Genomic DNA, 26,441 nt, shown 5'->3' with positions numbered 1-26,441 from the left:
ACCATTCAGCAGCAAGCCAGACCAAAGGTAATAGATTCTTGACAGAGACTGGCAATGGAGACAGTAATTTTTATGCTGGTGTAGTTTTCTGCCATGCCATAAGCACTTGAACTTTGCAGTGGGGAAAGGCTCTGTAATACACTATGTAATGCCTTTAAAGGTTTTTTTTTTTTTTGGAAGCTTCTGCTCATATAGAATACAGTAGTCTATTAAATTCCATGGTATAGCTCAAAGGATACAGCTGATACTTTAGCAGCTGCATTAATGACTACTGTGTTTTAGGCCCAATTAAAAGTGTTGAGGCCATAATTTTAAAGCCTTCATTTAAAGATGTTTAATTCAATGTACTGGATTAATTTACCTGCATTTTAAAAATGACCAAAGGCTTTACTTACATATCCATAGATAATATATTAGATTGGTGGACTCAGTAATAGAGCTCTTTTATAGGCTGATATCATTGTTCTGTAATATGTGCAAGGTTCACTCCAGGCTGTTTTTAAATAGGCTTTAAAGATCCTGTTTCTAAATGAATGGATGCCCATGTTTATTTTATAGCTTTCCTGTTCCAGTTATTCCAAATGGTTGTGCTGTTCTTTTAATTAATTGCATATTATGCAGTCTAAAAATGTTTTAAATAAATAAGGGTCCATAGCAGAAAGAGAATTTAGCTGCTATAGCATTGTGATTTGACAAATGTGTGTGGGTTACTTAAAGTAGAAGCATAATTGAATCAGATAAGCATTTGGTGTATCATCATTGCAAGGAAATGCTAAATATATATTCAAACATGTCTCAGGCAGTTCACTCCCCAAAATAATAATTACAATGACTTTTTTTTTCCAGGATGCCCAGATAAATTACTGCAATATTGAATCACATTGCTAATGATATGTTAGGACTCCCTCTCTCTCTTTCTCTGTATAATCTTCTTGATTATATCTAATCATACTTGACATTAGCAAATCTTTTTTAAAAATTAGTAAAAATAAAAACTCCTTTGACTCAGATTTAACTCCTGCAACTTCATGGGAATGTCCATCTAGTGTTCTTGGCAACAATATTAAAGTTCTCTGCCATTGCCTTCTTCCAGGATTTTCTTTAACTAGTATACCATTCTGTGGTTTCCTGATGGTCTCCCATCAAAGTATTTACCAATCTGATTCTGCTTAGCATTTCAGTATTAAGCACACTTGAACTGTTGCTGTCACTTAGCTGTTTTTCTTTTTTGTTTTAGGTGGGGTTTTTAAATGACACTCCCTGATTAAATGAAATATATTTTCAGTAAGGAAAAATGAATACCAAATAGTAGAACAAGTGCAGTGCTTGGAGCATTGAATTAGACCAGGAAGACACAGCTTCATATTCTTGTTACCATAAAGCTTGGTGGGAAACTTGGGACATGTCATTGTCTCTTCACTAAAATTATCTCACAAACTGGCTGTGAAAATAAAAGGCATTTAGAGGAAGGTGGATAAAAGTCACTTTCTCTAAATTCAAGAGAGATTGTATGCTAAGGGCTCATTTGGGGTGTGCAAAATATTTTGAGCAAGAACACTTTTGACCATGAAATGGATGTTTGGAGTATAAATAACAATAAAAGTAGGAAGATAAATGCAAAGGCATATTTACTTTCCTTTGCACATTAAGTGTTGCTAATGCTTCAGAAAGTGTAGTTGACAAATATAAAGACTCTGTGTGTGTGTGTGCATTTGAGTCAGTCTTGACTCCTGGTGACTACCTGGACTATTCCCAGCAGTTTTCTTGGCAACATTTCAGAAGTGATTTGCTATTGCCTGCTTCCTAGGGCTGAGTAAGCGTGACTAGCTCAAGGTCATCCAGATGGCTTTGTGCCTAAGGTGGGACTAGAACTCATGGTCTTCTGGTTTCTAGCTTGGTACCTTAACCACTAGACCACACTGGCTCTCAAGATTACAGCTAATATGATGGGTGGATGGATGGATGGATGGATAGATGGACATTTATTATGGGCATCCACTCCAAAAGACTCTGAGTGGCTTACAATATCCAGATATACAATGAAAACAGTTTTTTTTTAATGAAACAAACATGACAAGAACATAGACACACTAACTCCAGGCCTGGGAATTGAGCCAGGTCTTAAGGGCCTTCTAGAACCCCAGGGAAGTGGGTACCATACTTACCTTTCGTGGGATGCTGTTCCAGAAGGCAGGGGCTATGACAGAGAAGGCACACTTCCTTGAACCCACAAGACAACAATGTTTAATTTGGGAGGGGGGGGCTGGAGCACACCCACTCTGCCCAAAAGTATTGGTGGTCAGAGAGGATTGGAAATAGGCAGTCCCCCAGATAACCAGGCCCCATGCCATGAAGAGCTTTATAGGTAATCATCAGCACCTTGAATTGCACCCTGTAATAGTATATTGGAATAACTCTGGGAGATAGGACAAAGACCTGTAGCCTAGGTAGTGGTCTGATAAGAGGCAGCTCAGTCCACAGGTGGGGGAAAGCATGGGAAGTCTTTCAGAAGGGCCCCTCCCTAGTTTTCTGGAGACTAAAAAGAGAGGAGGGAAGAAATATTTCCAGTCATGTAGGTATTTATCGTGTAAACTTAAAGTAGAATTAGTTCATCTGAATGTACTTCTGGTCTGGACTACCTCACAAAGCTGACACACTTGGAAACCAACTGGCAGCCAGTGCAGCTCACGTAGCAGTGATGGCACACAGGCATAATGCCGCCCAGAGTCCCCTGACGGGAGGAGATGAGCGGGGATAAATTAGATAAATAAATAAATAATGAGAAGTGCCCATTACTGCTCACACCTCTGTATTTTGTAGCTCCTGGATAGTCTCAAGGGCAGCCCCATGAGGAGTGCATTGTAATAGTCTAGTCATGAGATGACCAGGGTGTGATCGACCATCTGAAGGGCCTTCCAGTCAAGGAAAGAGCACAACTGGCACACAGGATGAACCTATGTAAAGTCTGTCCTGGCCACAGATGCCACTTCCTAGTTAAGTGGTAGCTGCAAGTTCAGAAGGACCCCCAAATTGTGCACCAGTCTCAAATGGAGAACTACAACTCCAAGACCAACACTGAAAATGTCCCTGACCCGGGGGTGGGGGGGAGAGCATAGCCATTCAGTCTTTTTGGGATTGAGCCATAATCTGTCTTTCCCCTTGGTCACCTCCCAGGTCACCTTGACAACCCTGGAGGACCCAGGACCTAACAAGCAGGTGGCTTAGCTGACAGATTGGAGAACCTTGTCCACTTCCTTGGAGTTATAGAATCACACTCAGTCCAGATAGCCTTACAAGACCATGCCTCAGGCAATTCACTTGGACCTGCCAGTCACAGATCCAACTCTGAGCAAATCTGAGCAATTTTATCCACCAAATTCCATGAATACTCCTCACTGTGTCCTCACTCACATTCATATTGTTGAGGGCAGATTCATTACAAAGTCACCTGTCATCCAAAAGCAGTAGCCAGAGCCTGGAGCCTTCAAGGATTCATTGAACTGGTCCCAAGGGTGAATACTGAGGGCAAGATGTCAGGATCATTTTCAAACAGCATCCCCAAGTACAGCCCACCCTCAGATTCCTATCATATCTACCCCTGCCTATCACAATGTCAATAAGGTTTACTGACCTCACATCTTCCACGCAGTCTACTGCCACCCTCAGTTCCTCTGTCCCACACTCATCCATATCTCTCAGTACCCAATAGCACACCTGCCCACACCATACACCACAATGAACAACAAGCATCTACCCCTCACTATTGCCACCACTTGTCTGCCTGGTCCCACTTGAGGTCCCAAGACAACACCATCTGCTCTGTTGCCATCCGGTCCTCTCAGAAACCCCCCATAGCCATGTTCAAACTTGCCGCCCCCCCCCCCAGTTCAGGCAGGTAGTTAATCTTGCAGAACAATGGGCAACTGACTACAGCTTAGGCCCCCAGATCCAGAAGCATGCCCCAAACATGGCAATGTTCTTTGCCTCAAGCTAAAAGCTCCCCATAAGCCATCCAACCTAACTGCCTCTATCAGCAGTTCAAGTGAACAAAGAGGGGCATTATGTTGATAGTCTGAGGTTGTTTGCTGAAGTTTGAATTTGCTTAAGTATGTGTGTTCTACCCAGTGCATGCCTTTGTAACCTGCTGATGTTTACTTTCAGGATGCACGTAAATGCATGTTTTGGTAGCATCTTCAGCAGGATTGCTGTTGTGGGGAAAATAGGAGGAGGAAGGGGTATTAGGTATGTTTGCTGCCTTGAGTTACAGTAGACTCTCAGTTAACTGGAACTCAAGCAACCGGCACTCTCAAGCAACAGGCACAAAAATTGAACTGGAAAAAAACTGGCACTCTCAAGCAACCAGGAAAAAAAAAACTGTATCTCTTTGCTGCCATCTAGTGGGCATTAGGGTTTAATAGTAGCTCTCAAGCAACCAGAAACTACATTTATCCAGCATCTACCAATCCCCATGGGTGCCAGTTAACTGATAGTCTACTGTATTTATAAAAAAAATTAAAAAGGTGGGATAGAACATAAATAGATAATCAATCAAGGTTGGACTTAGCAGGTGCTTACATATGAGACCATGAGAAAATCCCAGGGCTATGGATTACTGTAGAGGAAAGAGGGAATAGTCTTGAGGGACAGGAGAAAGAGCTGCAAGCAAGGCAATGGTCAGGTAAAAGAGGGCTGAGTCTGGGGCAGAAATGTAACCTGAAAAAAACATCTCAGACAAGACCCTTCCTAGTTCTCATGAAGATAAAGGGAGGAAGGGGGAAATGTATTCAGACTTGCAAAACCCTGTTACCATATCTTTATAATAAAATTAGTATTGACCTAGATGACTTTGGTTTCTTGGTCTGGTCTACCTTGATGAGGTGACAGGCCAGTAAATTAAAAAAAAAATCTCCAAGGAACTTCTCCTTTATTTTACACTATTAAATTGTAGGAACTTGTCCATGTGATCACCAGCACATAAGCTCAATTTGAAGGAGATTTTATCTTTTATTCATATTCTGCTTTAAAGTAAAGCAGAATAATTTTTGGCAATGGCAAAATACATACTTGGCGTATCACTAGTTGCAATAGAATGCAAAATATATATTCAAGGTTGTCTCAGGCAGTTCAGTTTCTTTCAGTCTGCTACATCATAGTACAAAATACAAAGATATATCCATAGTACAATTGCAGCAAAGAGAAATACACTAGCTGATTTTTACTGGATTTGTTCCTCTAAGGTGTGTAGGCTGCCAAACCAAACCAAACCAAACCAAACCAAACCAAACCAAACCAAACCAAACCAAACCAAACCAAACCAAACCAAACCAAACCCAAACCCCACCACTTCTTTTCACAAGAGGTAAGGTACTAGTCTATATTGACTGCTACCTCCTACCAATCTACAGAAAAAATGGCAATGGAGATGATCTTTTAAAACATAAAAACAATCCCATCAGAATTTTAGGTAGCCCCAGAGTGAAAAACAAAGTAATCATCTTTACCAGTAAAATGCCATATGAACTTACATATTTAAAGACTACTTTGCATTAACAGATCTGGATATTCAATAACATATTTTATAGAAGAATGGGTTTACTTGAAATCAAATTTCATAATATTTCACATCATTTATATTGCTGCTACTGTGCTAATAAGCAGTTGCAGAGAGAAGCAGAGAGAGACTGAGAAGTTAGAATATTTAATTTTATTAAATTATTTCAGTATATCTGTTCTTAGATTTTTGTACCTCCTGAACAAGTTTTTTTTTTTTTTACTGAAATGTGTTTTGCCTTGTTTTCTTGTAATTTTGATGGATGCTTTTGGATTTTACATGTTTGTTTGCCTAACAAGTCATTAGGTAAAACTCTTGATTTTAGAAGAACTATTTAAAGTCCTGAAATAAATGCATTTATGTGTGTTCTGGCCATCTCAGATATTGCAATACACTTGGGTAATTTCAGAGTTGGTAAATCTTTTTTTTAAGCCATGGAAGATGTCTAAGCACTACGAGTCAGAATATTAAAACAGCAACATAAGGAGTTTCTAAGTTATTACTCTCGCTTTTCTAATTTCAAAATGTTTGAATGTTGCCAAATTTCACCCTATTGTTTACTGGGCCTGTCAAAAATTTACCTGCAATGACGTCTTCTAATTTGATGAGGTTGCTTAACTTCTCACAATTGACAGGTTAAGTGCTAAAACAGAAGGATTTATCACTAAGCTAACCTGAGCAGACTGAAGCATCTTAATGGATAAAGTTTTCTTATCCCATCTATCTTGTACATAGTAAGGAACGAAACTCTTCATCTTAGCTCACACTTTTGCTTTTTCCCAGAAATAAATAAATAAATAAATAAATAAATAAATATCCATCCATCCATCCATCCATCCATCCATCCATCCATCCATCCATCCAACTCCAGGCTGCAGGCAGAGGACCCGAGGTTGAGGAAGACACATACCACCCATGTATATGTATACTGTATGCATATGCATATGTATATGTATATATAAAATTCCCTTCTCACCCATATGGGTAGTATGTGTCTTTATGTGTCTTCCTCAACCTCGGGTCCTCTATCAGAGGCCTGGGAGTTTGAGGGTTCTGTGCAGTATCTTAGCTGTTCCTAGCACTGCACTCTTCTGGACAGAGAGCTCTGATGTTGTTCCTGGGATCTGTTGGAGCCACTCTCCCAGCTTGGGGATCACAGCCCCAACTGTGTACCACCACTGGGAACACTTTGGCCTTCACTTTCCACATCCTTTCTAGTTCCTCCTTCAGGCCCTGGTTCTTCTCCAGCTTCTCATACTCTTTCTTCCTGATGTTGCTGTCACTTGGCAACACGACATCTATCACCTCTGCTGTCTTCTGGTCCTTGTCTATTAACACAATGTCTGGTTGATTGGCCAGCACCTGCCTGTCTGTCTGAATCTGGAAGTCCCACAGGATCTTAGCCCTGTCATCCTCCACGATTTCTGTGGAATCTCCCATCTGGACTTGGGAGGGTCTAGCCCATACACTGTGCAGATGTTCCTGTACCCAATGCCAGCTATTTGGTTGTGCTATTTAGTGTATGCTGTTCCTGCCTGCATCTTACACCCTGCCGCTATGTGTTGGACTGTCTCTGAGGCCTCTCTGCACAGTCTGCACCTTGGGTTCTGCCTAGTGCAGTAGACCCCTGCTTCTATGGATCTGGTGCTTAGTGCCTGTTCTGGTGCTGCTATGATCAGTGCCTCAGTGCTGTCTTTTAGCCCAGCTCTTTCCAGCCACTGGTAGGATTGCCCAAGGTCAGCCACTTCAGCTATCTGTCAGTGGTACATTCCATGCAGGGTCTTGTCTTGCCATGGCACTTCCTCTGCTTGATCTTCCTTCGATGTCTGCTGCTGCCTCAGACATTCTCTCAGCAGCTCATCTTTAGGGGCCATCTTACTGATGTACTCCACACACACACACACACACACACATACATATACATATGAATGTTTGTATGAATTGGTCCTAACACACTTCCCCTAATGTAATATATTTCTTTATTTTTATTTATGCACAGATTTGGCAGTGTGCTTCACCATAATCTACAAGACTTTGCACACATATCTTTAAACTGGAGAACTGAACTGGGAAATTCAAAAAAGTGTAAATTCCAAGGAATAATACTGTTCCACCTATTGATTCAAAGCTAAAAAAATAAATAACTCTATGCTGTGTATAGTGACATTTTCACAAAAACAAACATTGTTCTATCTAATGTCAACTTCCATCAGTGGAAAAAAAAAGTGGGGGGCAAGATCCCCATCCTCACATCACCAAAATCTGGGCAGAGTTGAGGAATACTGCAAGTTGAATTGCTACCTGTAGATTACCAGCAGAAGCCATTTGAAAAATAGTTCAGATATGACACTGTCATTTTTGCCTGCATGATAAAATGTGCAACATGATTAATATTTTAAAATCAAAATGTGAACAAACAGTTTTATAAATGACTGCTGCTGTTAATCTACTGGCAGATTCAATTTGAAAAACTTCAGTTTTAAAATAATGTACATCTACAGTATTAGATATATCTGTAGGAAGTGATTGTGGATCTGTTACTTCCTCAGGTAGCTAGTAGGTAGATCTACTTGTTAAAAATAATGAGTTCTGCCATATAACAGTCCATTCTAGCTCCAAAGGACTCCCAATGTTCCCTAACATGAAAACACATTTCCTCCAATTTCGCTTCACCATGAGTGAATCCTAAATGCACCTTGAGACAATTCTGTGATCAGTGAAGGAACAAGGGATGGGGAATGGGCCCTTTAACTGAAAAATGAAGTTGGGGTAAATGTATGGAAGCTCATGATCCATCTGCCTCCGAGATGGAGTTGAATACCCTCTCTAAATTGGTTTCTTTGGAAGGGCCAGAAGGCAGATCTTTTTTCTTGCTTGAAAAGCCAGATTGCAGCTACTAGTGTTTGATGCCTAGAGGCATGTCTGGCTGGAGAGGCATCCTATCACTATCATCACATCAAGTTCAGTGTTGATATTTCTGCCTGCCCAATTTCTATTGTAGAAGGAATTTTTGAGAAATACTATGTCCAGATGCACAGAGCATGATTCATTAGAACCATTTCTCTCAAATAATAGGGGAAACTGCTTAAATGTTTCTCTGAACACATCTTTCTCCAGCCCAAAGTTGTTCAGAAAGACCAATGCAAACTGTATGTGGAAGAAGTTTGACTTGTAAATCCATCATAGCATGGATACTATACAGTCTTTACAGCTAACATAGTATGGAATATAAAATTTTGATTTTAGATTACAATTTCGTGGTTTTCTGAAGCATTGGAAATTGGGAAGATATTATACTCTCACCTTAAACCACATTTTCTTTATTACTGATTTACATGATTTTTATTACTGCAGCATTTTATCAATATGATTAAACAATACCATGAACAACAAAGCTTCTTCCAAAAAGGCAGAAAGAGCTTGCACAAGTGAATGTAAGTTCTACAAGGGGTTGCCTTTGAGCAGTATTCAGAAGTTTCAGCTGGTACAAAATGTGGCAGCATGGGCAGTTATGTGTGCCCCTAGTATGGCATACATTGTACCTGTGCTCTGCAAGCTGCATTGGTTGCCAGTTTGCTTCCAGGTCTGATTCAAGATGTGTCATGTTCCCCATTGCAAGGCATAAGACAATGGGGAACATGCACATCAGGAAAGAGGAAGGGATAACCATTATCCTTTAAACACACACATCATCCCTTAAGCACCCAAACCCATAAATAAATCAACAGGACAATAGAAACGCACCTCGGACAGGATCTGGAAACCATTAACAGATCGGGGGGGGGAACTCCCACCCATTACCCCGGGGGACGCACCTACACCGGACGAAGGCAAGGAGACAAAGGGGAACGTCGGAGATCGCCCGAATCACCCATCGTCGGACCCATACCAACGCTAATCACCCATCCGGACCTGGCTTGGGGGACAATAGGGGGTGGAGGAGAACAAGGTCCACCACCGGGTTATAAACGGGAGACCCTCATACCACACCTGCATTCCCGTCTTTTTCTCCACATGCATTCTGCTTCAATAAACCGGAAATCCTTAAACCCTTTAAGTGAGTCCGTGTCTTATTCGGAGCAAGGCTGCCCTGACAAGATGCTGGTTTTGAGTTCTTCATGGCATGGGGCAGGGTGTTTGAGAGACTGCCTCTTCCCAACGACATCTGCCCATCCCATCAGATCTGGCAGAAGGGGTATGTTGCAGCTCCTGTCTGCTAAGGAGTTACATCTAGTGGGACCCAGGAAACAAGCCTTTTCTGCTGGGGCAGCTGCCCGGTGGAACATCATTGCCTCCCAAAATTGGTGCCATCTCTGCCAACCTTCTGGAAAATGTAGTTATGTCAGCAGACTTGGGGATCTCAGGGAAATGGAGAACTGGTGAAATGGCTACACTGCACATAATAAATATGCTTTCTCTTAGTCTTTTAAAATAATATTAATGTTTTTGTTATGGTATAATATTAATGTTGTTTTTTATCATCTGTTTTTATTGTATGCCACCCAGAGTCACATACATGAGATGGGCCACTATATAAATGTGATGAATGAATGAATGAATGAATGAATGAATGAATAAAATAGTTAGCATTAAATAACTATTTTTGCATTAAATTTGTACCTGTCTTCTACAGATGCAAAAGAGCAGAGTGAATAAAAGCTGAATATTACCAAGAACAGAACAGTTATGTTTGTTAGTGCCTGTAATTCTCCATATTACTTAAATTTCAACCCTAGGCAGAAATAGTCTTATGCACATAATAAGATTTAGCACAAGAATAAATATAGGACAAGAATAAATTTTTGTAGCACAAGTTTCAACAAATCTAGGAGCTATTCTGCTCCATATATACTATTAGTGATTTATTGAATTCTATTACATATTTTGAAATCTTGTCTAGTAGAATGTGAACACACATTTTTGTCTTCTTCCTTTTTTGTTTTAACTATTTAATGACAGCTAAAATATATGCATTCATAGCCCATTTTCTGTCACAAAAAGAAAGTCAAAATAATGTAAATGGCAGGTCCATGTATAGCCTCATAGATATTCACATTTTTATATTTACATTGACCACCAGGAGGTACCATGTGACCAGCTTCATCCTTATTGGGACTCTTCAAATAGGTGTCTGAAGAATCCCAGTTGCATTTTACATGCAGTTCACCTCAGTCATAATCAGTTATGGCAGACGTATGATACTTTTTACCCTGAATGCTATAATAGCCCAAAGGCTATAATTCTTGTCTTGCAAATAGAAAGGTTGTTGGTTTAAAGCCCTGCAGGAATGTTGTTATTGTTACTGTTTTGCTTTCCCTGAGCTTCCTACTTGTCCCTGTGGAGCACTGTTTCACCATTTTTCTAATCACTTGAAGTTGAAGAGCTTCACCCCTAGTTTCTGGGAGTGAGGATGAAATTCTTCTTACTCAAGTGACTGAAAAACAATGAAATGGTGCACCAATGTTAAAAATAAGTACTAGGAAAAGTTGGAAGCTCGGGGAAGTAGAAACAATAATTAAAAATTCTAGATGTATGTGCATATTGATGCTTCAGCTTTGTATATGCATGTTTATCATCATCATCAGTATTATCATCAGCTTGAATCAATCCACTGCTGGATGAAGCCTTTTCACTGAAGGTTATGCAGTGGTAGATAGATATTTTTAGACTTCCCAGTCTAGGGCTGAATTGTGGCTTTTTAAAAAAAAAACTAGATCTTCTTATTCCTAATCCAGCACCACTACACCACACTGGCTCTTAAGGATAATGTATGTATGTGTGTTTGTGTGTGTGTGTGCATGTGTATATACATACACACACATGAATACATACACTGACAAGTAGGTATGTCCTGGAAGGCCCATCCACAGAAAGAACTTGTTTTCCTTGAAAAGGAAGGTGGGAAGTCATAGCAGCAGGAGAATTCTCCAACGGGAGGATGGGGTAATGTCTTGTTCAGACTGAATGCCACACAAGCTGTTGCCAATGCATCTCAGCCTGGACAGGAGTTTCTTATACTGGTTTAGAGTGAAGGCAGCATGAGCATAGTACAGGGGCAGCTTAAATAGTAAGTGTGGATATGCCCATAGTCTTATTAAAAGTCACAGAGTGGCATCTACTACTTTTCTTGCCACATCATTGTTAGGGGTTAGCTAAATCACCGTTTTTGATGGAAGCTGGAAAATTAATAGTTAATGGTCATTTGGCCCATTATAGGGGAAATACTGTAAAAAGGGAAGTAAAACAAGCATTAAGAGCATTTCCCTTTCCCCAATAAATGGACAGTTTATGGTAGACTTTCAATTACCAGTGCCACCAAATGGGACAAATCATCCTTCCAACTGTAGCTACATGTTGGTTCAGTTTTTGCCATAGCAGTTTTTCCTGTTTCAATTTCATGAATAAAAGAAAATAGATTTAAAGTGTAGGGAAAAATTGGTTCAGAAAGGATGCTGTTTTGCTTAAAAATTCTATTGTAATGACCTTAGCATAAAAGTTCTTAATAAAACCACCTTTCTTCTTCCTGCAGTACTTTTCAGTCCCACCCCCAGACACACACATACATTTCATTTTGGGCAGCAAAGTTCTGATTCTCCAGCTGTAAAATTTTCCCTCCTACTGTGGTATGCAGTGTTTTCTAAGTCAGTTCTAATAACTCAATCTGAGTGATCCAAAGTTCCTGCTGCCTGTGCTAAGGAAAAAAGGAGAGGGAGAAAGAGAGATAAATCAGGCTTTAATACTTGATGACAATTGGTGTGAAGAGAAAGATAGTAACAACAAAAAGTAAGGCTTACAGAAAGGGAAGCAAGATATGAGAGTGCTAGTTGAAGACCTGAGGAGAACAGAGGTAGAAAAAAGAGTTTTAGAGAGATAGAAGTATGTGTGTCTATTGAGAAATGACTTGGAGCCACAGGCAGAAGCAAAGGAAGAGAAGAAAGGAGGAATATAGAGAGAGGAATGGGGGCTAAACAGCAGAGCAATTTGAAGATGCAAGGGAATAAACAAGCAATAACATACAAAGGAAGCCACACAGCCTCAAAGAAGAGAGAGGTGGACTAAACAGAGGGTAAAGGAAGGTGAAGAGGGATGTGGATTGAGGATGGAGCAGTTGGGTTGAAGAATTGCAACAGGCTACTCAGAAGGGGAAAAATGAGGACCTTGAAGAGAGCCACAGCTCTGAAACACAGAAGAGGAAAGGAAAGAGAACAAGCAGTGGCAGGAATTGAGAAATTAAAACAGGACATATGTATGTTTTTTTTAATAGAGAATAATATATGTAGCTGAGAGTTGAACTGGAGTTCTCAATGATCTCTGGCACCACAATCATTCACACTGATGATGTTACCCACTTGGATAATGAAATGTCTCCATGCAAACAACCAAGCTTAGAGAGCACCAAGAACTTCACATACTTATGTTTTAAATTACAATTCCAAAAGGAAAGGTTGGGAAGAGGAAAAGGGAACAGCAGCAAGACAATTCCTAGTCTTTCCCCAAAATGTCTACCCTTTTCTTCTACTTCCATATGGACTCATGTGGCCATTTCACAGTGGAACTAAAGGTGAAGATTTTACAAGTCTCAGTAAACCCCTGGTGACTAGAGGGATCTATTGTCCTGGCAACAATAAGGAAGTGCATTGCCGTTGCTTTCTTCTGGGATGTTCTTCTGCAACCTAGCACATAATTGTATTTGGCCTGGATGTAGGGGATAATTCTCCAGATGACATGAAATACATTTCTCTCCATACTTCATGCCAATTAAAATGGAGGGTTTCTTCGGTAATCATCACTATGCTACTGAGGAATTTCTTTTGATTTTTATCTAAGTGAGTGGCTAGGAATTCCCTTAATTTTTAAAAACAATTTTCAACTGACCAGAAAACAAACAGGGCAAACTTGTTCCCCATGATAAAAGAAGTCACCAACTTCTACATGATAATCCTGTCACTTGCTAAGCAATCTGTGCCCCGTTTGACAGTCCTGGTAGTTAGCCTTGTCCAATTTAATGAAGATAAGATCTATAGTTTTAATTAATGAGCACCAGAAAGTCATAATGTCAGATGTTAAAACCAAAAATAGAAGAATGTTAAAACTAAAGGCAGTCAGTAGTAGTACTTCTTAATCATCAATTGGATTTGTAAGTCGAATTAAGTTTGCAATCTGGAAGGCAATTCGATTTAACACTTTTATTCAAGAATTGTATTAGGTTGATTTAAATCAGATTTTTGAATCAATCTAGAAAAAAGGGATTCAATTTCAGAGATTCAAGAGATTCGATTTCAAATTGCATCAGCCCTTTTAAAATTTCATTGAAATCCTAGATAGGAAGGTACAATTATGAAAGAGGAAGAAAGAGAGATACAAAAGTCTGATGTATTTTCACTGTTCAAATCTAGTAAGTTAAATTGTCCAGTATAGGTTATTTTGATTTGACTTATAAACACAGTGACTCTCCCCCCTCAAACCAAAACAGAAATTGAGGTCAAAGACCTCAATTTCTTCATTTAGACCTTTATATCACCATTCCAAACATCATATTTTAACCTCTGAGTTTAAAGCTATGACGAAAAAATTGCAAGTGTGACCTCCTACACATATTGGGAAGAAAACAAAATAAGTTCTGGGGGAAGTGTATTAAGGGTTTCCAAAGTGTGCAAATATTTGCAAGAAGGAAGTGTTTCCGTGGCATAATTGGGGTGAGATGGGAAGCCATGTGAAAATTAGAGAACTGCAGGCCTTTCAGCCCCATTGATTGAAGCTGGAAGTGAACTATCCCCATTAGACATAACCCCTAGGCTACAGCTATGCCCTACTTACTTCACTGAAATCTAACTTTCTCTATATTTCCATCAGAAGATACTAGAGTAACACAAGAAAATTTCAGTCTAGTCAGTCTATGGATGAGGAACATGGGTAGACTGCTGCTCTAGGTAGATATTTGACAGTTGGAAAGTGCTGTCAAGATAGCAAACTATCATTATTTTAGAACAGGAATGCCATATTTTGAAGCATGTAATGAGAACTGTATGGAATGTAAGACAACGTAAAAATATCCCCTCTTCCCAATATTAATTTTTTTATACCATTAAAATATATTTATTAATTACAGGAGGGCTGTCATCTTCTAAAATTGTATCTTCTCCTAAGCACCGGAGAATTAAAAAAAAATATCTATGAAAGCTTTCACTCTTGCAAACAGACTTGCCAGATTCCAATGAAGTAGCATCATTTCACTCTTCAACTTACAAATCCCATCATGAGCAAATCACAGCAACCGAAGTGACCCATATATGGAGTCCTTCTTTCCTTCTTTCATTTATGCCATTGCAACTAGTGGAATTCTCTCAATGTCCTAACACCCATTTAATCATAAAGTCTTTAACTTGTTCAGTTTAAGAATCATACTTTGGTAGTAATTTATAGATTTTACCACACTTATCTTTAATATTACATAGTATAAAATTTTCAGATTCAGTCAATGGCTCAATGTTTCCCTTTGTTTCTGTTGTTCTTTTGTTGCAGCACTCTTTATTTGAAGATACTGACGCCAATCAAGTGTAGTAAAACATTGCATCATAAGAGGCTCAGAGGTTTTTATATATGTTTGTCTTACTGAGAATAAAATGTTCTCATATTTATTTAAAGCTTTTTCTTTAAAAAAACATCCTCTTGAAAGTACTGAAATAATGGTTCTTAATGCTGAACATTCTTATCCTGTTTGTGGGCAGAATTTTAAAACGTTTTGCACATTCAAAATTACTTTGAACATTTTTTTTTTCTGAAACACACACTTAAGGAGGGATTCCCACCTTCACTTAATTTAAGAATCTTGGGGCGTGCACCAGTATTTTCTTCTCTTTCTGTCACACATTGCCCCTGTCGATTCTGTTTGAAAGATTGATCTACTGTAACTATCTATCCATGTAGAGTATCTATCCATATCTGCCATATCAGAGCTTGTCAATCCCTTATAGACAAATATTGCCTACCCTACCTTTCAAACAGTGCAGAAAACAACAACAACAAGTAGTCTGAAGATCACCCTACATCTGCATTTTCATGGATATGCCCTTATCCATGAAACCATGCTCTCTTTCTCATTATTTGGGTCTTTTTAGGAATTTGTGTTTAGGAGCAAAATATAGTAAAATAATAGTGTTTCTCAGTCAGTTGTTTCTCATTATTGGCATACTTCAAGTACCCCTCAAAATGATGTAAAACAAAAGTAAATTTACTGCAGAATTAAAGGACAAATTCCCTTGCTTTGAAGTGAATAAGAACAGAAAGCTAAGTGCCTGGTGTGTAAAGCTTCTTTGTTTCTGTGGTAAAGAAAGGTGTCTTTCAGTTAATGAGTTCTTCCCAGTTTCTGTGTACTACCCATACAAATTTAGACTTTCATGGCTTGCTCTCAATTCTTGAGATTAAGGGGAGTTCATCCTGGGATCTCAAAGACGGCTCCCACAAAAGTGATTATCTATCTATCTATCTATCTATCTATCTATCTATCTATCTATCTATCTATCTATCTCCATAGCCAAGAATGGATTTACATTCAGATAATTAGGCACTTGTAGTTATAGCGTACCACTGATGTGCATTTATAAGCATGGTTTACTCTTTAAGGCAAGCATATAGTTCTGGCAGGATCTGTAAGGTGGTGTGAAGACTGATCCACAGACTGGATTCCTCCAGAATGCAGAACTTCAGGCATGGCTACTAGATCGGGGCTATAAAAAATCCAGAAGACCACTAGGTGACAGCAACAAACCAGAGTTTGCTATTTTCTGTCAAACTGGAGTTCTGCAACCCAGACCTAGTGTCCCTACTTGAGCCCAGTTATCTCTAGGTCTCACTCATAGTTGGGGTATATTTTTAGTTTTGGCTTAGAGGAAGATTGTTCCTGCAGTAGAAAACACTGTTTCAGGTCCAGTTTGTTCCAGTGGGAAAAAACCAAAGGACCATCAATGATTTCAGGTGCTTCCTAATGCATGCCTGCTACTAATTAACAAAATTTAAAAGAAGAACCAGAGCAAGACAAAAAACATTACAAAACATATTTTGAAAGCAGTCACAAACAGCATATAACATATTCACACCAGATTTGCACAGCTTATAGAGCAAATGCTTTCCCAAAGAGGAGGATGTTAACTAAAGACTCCTTTGACACATAGTAACTACATAGGCACAGCCATCCAGGTCCCTTTCTTTGTAAAGTATGGAAGTGGCTTGCCATTGCTGCCTCCCTAGCTCTTCATGGTGGTCTCTCATTCAAGTATTAACCTTGCTTAGCTGTTTTAAAGATCAGCCATCATCATCCAGATGCTGCCAACCACAACTAATGTATGAAAAAGAACAATTGATGCTACTATTTTATACTGGTCTTTCCCCAGGGCATAATGCTATCTAGCCACTTAATCTTTTTTTCAGCTTTCAGTCTGTCACAAATATGTATGCATCTATCTATTCATAAGAAACAAGGTTTATATTTAATATATACACATCATTAGATTCTGTGGCTTTGTTTAAATTGCTGGCTAAAGCCTAATTACTCTAAGAATGTAGAGTTAGAATTCTCAGGAAGCAAAATGGAGTAAACCACTTCAGAATGCAGGGGGGAAATGTTACTAAACTTAGTGCATTGGAGAAAAAGATGCTAGGGTATCTGCATGGAAGTAAAAAGAAAAGTCAACATGGTGGCTGGGACCACATGATTGAAGCCCTGCTCTTTTTTTACACGTGTTGCATACACCATACACATAAAAAGGGGTGGAGAATTGATCATGTGGTTGTGGCTACCATCTTGACATTTTTGACAACTCCCTGGAAGACATCCCTAGAAACACACTATTTCAGTCCTCTCCATAGTGTGGCTTTTCTGTTTTCAGAACAACTTTTTTTTTTTTAATTAAAAACAAGATTTCCCATGTCACATCTTCTATTTCTTTCTCTTCCCTCCCCCACTTTCAGCATTGTTCCTATACAATGCAAGAGCACATTTGTATTTACTATGGTAATGACATAAAAATAAGTACAGCTGTATGCTAATGCTACTTATCCATAGTATATAGACTTTATGCTATGCATTTGCCCTTGATTCAAGATTTGAGGGAGTGAGACACACAATTTACTTGTCCTTTAGATGTGTCCTTGTTCAATCCAAGTTCCCGTTATGGAAAGAAAAAAAAAACCCTCTTCAAATGTAAGACCTTTTTAAATAAAATAATGTGATTACATAAAAAAAAAAGTGGCTACTTAGCTGCCAGTAAATAAGTGAGTAATATTGTTACACAAATAGAAACCAATTGTACTCAAGTTTGGGAGCATTTCAAGGCAAACTTGTCAAGATGTCAAGTACCCCATTATCTTTTCTGTAGGTGAAAAAAGAATGTTTCAACTGCAGTATCAATAAATGATTATTAGATGCTGAAAGTAAGTGAATTATTTCAGTGGACATGATCGAAAATGCATAATGGCAAATGAATGATGTGGAAAATCTATAGAGACGGTGATTGCTGCTATGTTCATATGCAAATCAATAAAGATATACTGAAAAAGTAGGCAAAGAGATCTATATTTCTTATGCAAAGTAAAGCATGATAACTATGTATATGTTAATTACTGAAAGGCTGCAACTTTCAAATGTTCACAAAGGCTGCAACCTTCGAAAACCAGGAACAGAATCAGCTTTCCTATTGATTTCCATAGGAAGTGTCATGCATGTGGTACATAGAATGGAAGAGAGCAGAGCTATTACAATTTTAAAGTTTTTCATAGGAGAAAAAACAGGAAAGAGAGGCAGGGAAGAATAAACTTGAAAAGAATGTGCAACTGTTTCTACTGATCTCTAAATTGATCTCTGATAAGGCAATACTGCTCAGTACTTCTAGACAGTAGTCGATAGCAGGAGATATATATGAGTCTCCTGTCTTTCATGTTTCAGCCATCTCCCCAACAGTTTGCAGCCTTTCTAGATTCCCATATTTCAGTTAATTCCATAGGGCAGTGTTTCTTAACCTCGGAAACTTTAAAACAACAACAGCAGCACCATCTGCCATCTCAGAACAGGAAGCACATGCAACAAAACAGGAAACACATGTCAAAAGTTTTTATGTTCTTCTTCTTGATAGTCTATGTGTTGTTGTTGTTGTTGTTGTTGTGTTTTGTTTTTGTTTTTCCTTTTTTGTTATTAATTAAAAAGTAAAACAAAAGGGAAACAAACATCAAAAGAAAGAGGCAGAAAAACAGAGGCCTCCTTCCCAGTGTTGGAAAGAAATCTTACCAAGTTTGTTTCAGAGCCAGGAATAAAATGCGCAGGCAGTTGCTTGAAACAGAGATAATTTTATTTCTGAGAGCACAACATTCAGAGTCAGCTGTCAGAGGCAGCCACACTAACTTCTTCTTGAGAGCCCTTTATATAGGGAAACCTTGCCTTTCTTTCTTACAAGTGTGCAAAAGTGCGCCCTTTAGGAATTCCAAGAAAGTGTACTTAGCCGGAGTTCCAAGAGGGAGCACTCTGCGGTCAGGCAGCCTGCTGAGTTGCGGTTTCCACTTGTTTAGCATTTGTTGATTGAAATTGTGATCTCTTTGAGGAAAGGATCCTTCCTTATTTGATCAAGGAAACCTCTGATTGAGCCCAGCTAGGAAGGAATGTTTACCTGAAGCAATTAGTGTGTCTTGCTGCATTTTAATATTTGTGTTGAACTGTTCTAATTGTAAATTTTAACCTGTGGGGAGGCTGTATGAAGGGAGGAAAACTGTATCGCAGGCAGGCTTAATTTCCTTCCCAGAACTGAAAAAAATCAGTCAAATGGAGAACAGATTTTAGTACACTTACTCAAATAGTCATGGTCTTGTATTTAAACTGTGCGGTCCAAAATCAGGTTCAGTTAGTCAAGGCAATCATAGATACATTCATTGAGTATATTGCTTTCTACATATCATCATCATCATCATCATCATCATCATCTAGATTTATATCCCACCTTTTCTTTAGAAGCTCAAGTTGGACCATGAGGTGGGGAGTGGGTCAAAAAAGCCAAGATGATGACCACAAGCAAACAGCTAAATTCCTTCCCCTTTTTTGCATGCATTGCATGAAGTGAAGTGCATGTAAAAAGGGTCACAGCTTCAGTAATAGATGCCATCCTGACTTTTTTTTTTCACACACACCCCCAGTGCCTTTTTGTTCAAGATGGCTTATATGGGTATACCACTTCATTTTATCCCCATAACAAGAACAAATATGTATAATAAGCAGTTTGGGCCGAGAGTGCCTGGTGTGAAGCCATCCAGTGGGTTTTCTGGCTAAAGGTAGACTTGAACCTGGCTCTCCCCAGTTCTAGCACAATACCTTTGCCATTATACTACCTACATTTAAATTACAGACAAGAAGGCCCTTAAAGGATTATAGAAAAAGCAAGGGGAATTTGCTGATATAGTATGGAGCAGGGTTTGACAAACTGTCCTCCAGATCTTTTCAACCACAACTCCCCAGATGCCTTAATTTGACCATGCTGGCCTGTCAAGAGTTGAAGACTAAACGCCTCAAGAAAATCAGAATCCCTACCCTACATGGCATTGATAGCAAAGATAGAAGCTTTCTCTTCTTGGTTTTCCCTTCTGCTAAGAATGTGTCATTATTTCAAGATCTGAAGGATGGCCTCAGGTTATCTTTTACAGGTCCCAGGCTTTCAATTAGTGCTAACTACCTTTATTCTGTCTTTAGGCTGAAGCATGCTATTGAATCTAAACCCTTCAGAAATAAATTCATGGAGTGAGCTTTTCTGACTAATTTAAGGTCACCCCCCCATGGGAGTGGCTCCCTCCTTCCCTGCCCTCAAAAACATATCTGTTTGGGATCTGGGGTTATTCATTATCTTTCTTTACCCTAAGGGTGGGTTGGTTAATGATGGCACTTCTCAGAGCTTTTCCCAGGAAGAAATGCAACCTTTCTTTTGATCCACAGTATTGGTGGCTGCTAGCTCTGGTGAGGTGACTGAATGGCAAAGAGTAAAATTAAATCTGCTTTTGGGCTGCTTCTTGTGTGTCCCAGAGATTCTAATTTGCTGTTGTAATACAGCTATCTATGTACAGTAGGCTGACTTCTTTCTTTCTTTCTTTTCTTTTGTTTCCTTTTCTGGGAAGAATAGTTAGATTTCATATTGGTACTTCATTATGTTCACCATATCGAGATGATAGCTTCTAGGGTGGAACTGTGATGTTTGTGATGCAATTATCCCAGATTATTATTAGCCCATGGGAATGTTGGATTTGCATGCAGAAGCACTCAGAGTCTTCCAGGCCTTCTTTAATCCTATAGTGTTTAATTTTAATTTTATTGCTTTAATATATAAAAATAAAAATAAAACACAAAGAAAGGAACAAAAAAAAAGGAGGTACAAACATAAACATATATTTCAGCTCAGTTTTTAAACTCAGCATTAAACTTTGATTACATAGAATAAGATTGATCAGTATTTCCATTATATCAATAGAAAGCCATAAGAACCCCCATAAGCACAGCACAAACTACATATCATCAATTCAAGACTAAAATCCAGGTGTGTTTTTGCTTTTGTTTTTGTTTTGATTTGATTTTTTCTATGTCCCAAGTTCAATAGTCTGGTAGTTCTTTATAGCCTTCAGGTAAAATCTGGCATCCAATATATGCAAGGAATAAAGTATGATATAAGATCAAAACATGATTTAATTAAATATATCTGCAGTTATGGATAATCCAGGTTCCTCTTGCAGTAACTAACTAAAATGGTTTAAAACTATGATTAGCAATTAACTGATCTAAAGTATTAATCTATTTATTAACTATTTTTTTAAAATAAGGGATTTACTTGCAGTTCGCAGACTGAGATTATTCTGAAGTTTGTTTGTTTGTTTGTGTGTGATCATAGTGAAAAAACATTATTCCAAAATATATGTTTATCATTTGAATAAGGGTCAAAATTATACTTGTGTCCCATCATCTTCCAAAGATGCCTTGCATTTCTTTACTGCTGGTAATACAGGACAGATCTTCTTTAATCCTATGGAGTGAGTTTTAGTGAGTTTTTAATTTTCTGGAGCCAACTTTTCAAATCCTTAAAAAAACCTGCAGGCTTAAAAGATCCCAGTAGGTAAAAAGGCTAACTTCAGGTAGAAGGGTGAGAATTAGGTAGATTTGCATTAAAATGAATTTCTCACCTACCCCTAATCCCTTTATGATTCTTCAGGAACAGAAAACAGTTGAAAGTTCTCCAGAAAGATAAGATAGAAAATTATAGTTTGCTTTGTGGAAAATATCCCAAGGGTGGGACAGTGGGTTAAGTAGCAGTAAGACATGAGTAGTGGTGTGACTGACTCTAGATGGGGATGTAACTGGAAAGAGAGGCAGAATTTAGTGAACTGATGCCATTGTCTCATTAATGATATTATATTGTCATCTAGCAGTACTGGTGACTTCCTTCAGCACAACAATGATTGGATCACTCTAGAACGGTAGTTCTCAAAGTGTGGTCTAGGGACCTCTGGAGGTCCAGAGGTCCACAAAATCAAATAAATAAATATTTTTAAAATGTCAGTTTCAATTCCAAGTAGGTATGTATGTGTGTGTATGTGTATGTATGTATGTGTGTGTGTGTATACACACACAGACACAATACATACATACATGTATGTTTGTCTCTGTATGTATATATATATCCTACATAAACCAAAGCTCTTTGGGGTCCTCAGTCATTTTGAAGTATGTAAAGGGGTCCTGAGACAAAAATAGTCAAGAACCGCTGCTTTAGAAGATCTTACACAGACTAATAGGGATCTTCTGGGACAATGACAGTGATAGGGGATTGCTATCATTAGGCAGCTGAGACAAAATAAGAACTGGGGGAAAGGTATTTTCAGCAGCAAGGTGTCATGTTCACCGTTTCAATGTGTTTGATACATCGTAACGTTTCGCATGTCATTAGCTGGATGCGTGTTTCATCTTTGCAGGGAGGACGATTCCTGCTGGGAGTAGGTTTATCTCTTGGCTGTGAGCTCGGAATGTATTTGGGTTATCTCCTGTGTTCAAGGTTGCTTTCCCAGGCTAGAAGAACTGACGGTTGCCAGCACCTGGGACGGGCGGCTCTGCTGGTAGGGAGGCGGGGTTACGTTTGCAGCGAGGGTTTTAAGTTTGTATTTGGCGCGCTTTCTGTCATTCTCAGCTTTCTCTGTACTTGTCATAAGTTTCTTAATAAATCAGATTTCATTTAGCAACCTCTTGTGAGTCTGAGTATTTGGACTGGGCAACCATTACACAAGGAGGTCTGGCACAACCCACCACAGCTGGACAATCATTTGGACAGTAGAGACAGAATCTGGGTGAACATCATTTTCATCCATTTTCATACCATAGTAGAGGTCCATTTTAGTACATTTCCTCTACAAAGGGAAGAACTGTTAGCTTGGGTCCTGGTTGTGTAAGGCTTTTTGAGTGGCTCCCTTCAGCTGCCTTGGCTTATCTTTTCATTAAGCAAGTTCCTTTGTTTTTGACAGTCAGTTAAGACTACTTTTACCAACTGTTTCAAATTGAAAAACTAGGTAAGATGGCAAAGGTATTCTCTGGTAGTGGAGGGATGTGTGATCAACCTGAGCTTTAGTAAAATGTGTTTTTCAGTCTGGTCAGATCCATGTTATTATTTGACCACACTCACATACTCTTTGCCCTGCTTTTCTGTAGCCCATAACATATTCCAAAAAACCTACATGTGCTTCTCAGTGCAAACAGGAGAGTTGGAATCAATTGGAGATATTAATGAAACCTGAAATGCATTCATTTTTAAAGTGAAGTATATTAATACTTCATTTATACTTTTAAGGTTCTGAAGTTAGAAGTTCTGTACTTATGCTAATTATCATGCAAGCACACTTTCCCTGAACCTGTGGCCGTATTTGTGACAGCAGATCCCTGTATATAATTTAGTAATTAATGTTAAAATTAAGTATTTATGCTCCTAACTTTGTACATCATGTACACTGCCACTAATGAATACACTGCAATGGAACAGGGTAAAAAATACAGTAAACTGAAATTCAGTAAAAAACAGATTTGACATAATAAGCTTAATTTTGTACCTGTTCTGGTCCATATGTTAAGACTTCGGTAGCATTGCCAGAGAAGGTTAGGTTGCAACCCACAAAGTCTGAGAACTTCTTTCTTTCAGTTGTGTGGATGGGTTCTTTTAATGAATATGCCCCATTTGAGAAAGAAAAGTAGAAAGTCACCAAACATAGAGAAAAAGAAGGAAGAGGACTGCATGTCATGAGTAAGGATGGTGAGCAGGGGGCTCCCATCCAGGCTGTAAAGTGCATGCGTAGCACTGAGGAATTAGGTAGCCATTCCAAGAGACACAGATCGGGCCCGCCTTAACCTTTGGGGTTTATATGTCTGGGTTTTTCCCACGCTTCTTCAGTTTGTTAGGATTTCCTGTTATGTAGCAGCAATAAAACACTAGAGACCTGTTCCTTGTCTCAGTGTGGTTCCTGGCTGTTAGGACATTGCATGTTCTTATATTGTATGAAAGACGCTGGTTTTAAAGCTTATTTGGTGAAGCTGGGAAGTTTTATCCAGAAATATTGGAGCAGATAAGGACAGTTATGTTGTACTTTTGTCCTATTACAGCTGAATTAAACTCAATATGTAAATGATGTTAATAGCATGGGGTGGTATCATTAACAGACCCTGCCCTTCATTTCTCCCATGTTATTTTGCTTTCCCCATTTTGTTTTGTTTCTTTTCAGATTTTCCATTTCATGTAAATCAAAACATTGTGGAGATTAATATGTCATATAGCCATTTACAGTACAGTTTGCTCTTCAACTTTTTGTAGACACCTACCCATAACTAAAATACTGTCTTGTAAAATATAATAGCAACTGGGTACCTCAAATCATTGCTTGGAGTTGTATTTATTAAAGATGTATCATAACAGTGGATTATCAAAGAATGTTACATATTTGAGGAATCCTCTGATGTACTGAAAAATAAATCAGACATTTCCTTGTAACTGAGAATCTGAAGGAGGTTTGTTGATGATGGTGGCTTTTTTTTTTCTTTTAAACTAATGACTCATCTGCAAAGTGTTTTCTGTGATTCAGTAAATCCAAACCATGCAATTTACCTTTGTTTGTTTGTGACATATCTAAAAATGCCATGGTGAGAAAAAAATAAAGTATTGCTCAAAAAACTTTTTCAAGGATTGGTTAGAAGATTCTTCAGCCTGGCAAAATCCTTGAAAAATAAAGTACTTAAAGTAAAAAAGGGGATTCTGGAATCTGAAAAGGAATCTGAGACAATTAACAGCCTTTTTTTCTGCAGGATTTCTTTTAGACTTTTGATAAGTTTAAACGTGATTAAGAATTACATTTTCATGAGCTTAATGTGAGTGTTTGGGGAAGGGGAAGATATATTCATTGAAATACTTGAAGTAAAAGGAGGAACTAGCAGTTCTAGCACAGGGCCGCATCCAGGCAAGGGTTAAAGTCCACGGAGTGGTAGACAAGTATACCAACATAAGTTGCTTACCCTCCTTGTAGATCCCTATTCTGCCTCAGTAATGAGGCCAGTGAGTGGTACTATCCTTACTGTTTTAATTAGAGATAGGTTAAGGACCATGATTGATGTGTTCCCCTGCCATTGTTTCTCCTGTGACAGAATGTCACCTGCTCACAGGAAAAACAACTGCCCATTCTTCTTCCTAATATGTAATGGGGTGAGGATGGGCAAGGGTAAGAGGCTTTGAGTTTTGAGGCTGGTAAGCCACTTGTCAGGTTTCCCAACAGGTTGCTGGTATGGAGGTGCTCTAGGCATGTTATGTGTTGGTCATGCTTGGTTGTTTGTTTTACTAGTTTACTTGTTTATATGTTGCTCCAATCCTGACTGAGTAGTACTCCAATTCTGAGTAGCTTAGGCCTCCAAATGGTAATAGGATTAAAACAGAACATCACTGGGGCATATTTGTATTAAATATGGTATGTGAAGATGAATCCAAAGAAAAGCCATTGTCAGAAAAAAGCATAGTCCTTTCTTTTATTTAGAAACATTTCTCAACATTCTTTCACTGAAGAATCAGCACATCAATCATTTTCTCTCAAGATCACTTCCAATGTATGTAATCCTCTCCCCCATACATTTGCATCTACACCTACACATCCCAAACACAAATTGTAGCCAAAATAGACAGAGACCTACATCCTACTTTCTACTTCACACCACGATATCTAATCCTACTCTTATCTAACCCTTCCCACAGGTTCCCTCTATGTCTTCTTCACCCAAATGCCTACTTCTTTGCTACTTTCTCCCTAAAATGTATCATCACCAACCCCAGTTCCACTACTTCCTTTCTGCAACCCATTAAATTATATCCAATTCATTCCTTGTACATACAAGTAATACAACATAATTACATGGAATAGGGGTAGAGTGCATCTATGGCAAAGATGGCATAGGCACTTGTAATTCTTCTTGGACTGAAGCACACCAATGACCCGCAAAGTCAGATCTATACTTTTCTCTGTCTTCCCTGTAATACCCCACTGTTTGGGGTATTATGTAGAGATATGGGCAAACTGTAAATTCACTGCAATAGATTACAATGAAAGTTTATACTATGGATTTTACTTATGGTACTCTTGTCCAGTTAATTCTGTATTTTTATTTTATCAAGTTTATTCTGTATTTTTCAGTTTTGTTGTTTTGTTTTGTCTTTACTCTTACCTGGTTCAATCCACCTCAATTCATTATTCTAGTGGAATGGGTGGAACTGAGATAGACTGAGAAATCTAGAAAGCATGATAATTTATCATTCCTACAGGAGTAAGATGCACACGCTCATGCAATTATATTAAAACTGTA

This window comes from Candoia aspera, chromosome 3, assembly GCF_035149785.1.
Source record: "Candoia aspera isolate rCanAsp1 chromosome 3, rCanAsp1.hap2, whole genome shotgun sequence".
Taxonomy (NCBI): Eukaryota; Metazoa; Chordata; class Lepidosauria; order Squamata; family Boidae; genus Candoia; species Candoia aspera.
This window is presented reverse-complemented; position numbering follows the sequence as displayed.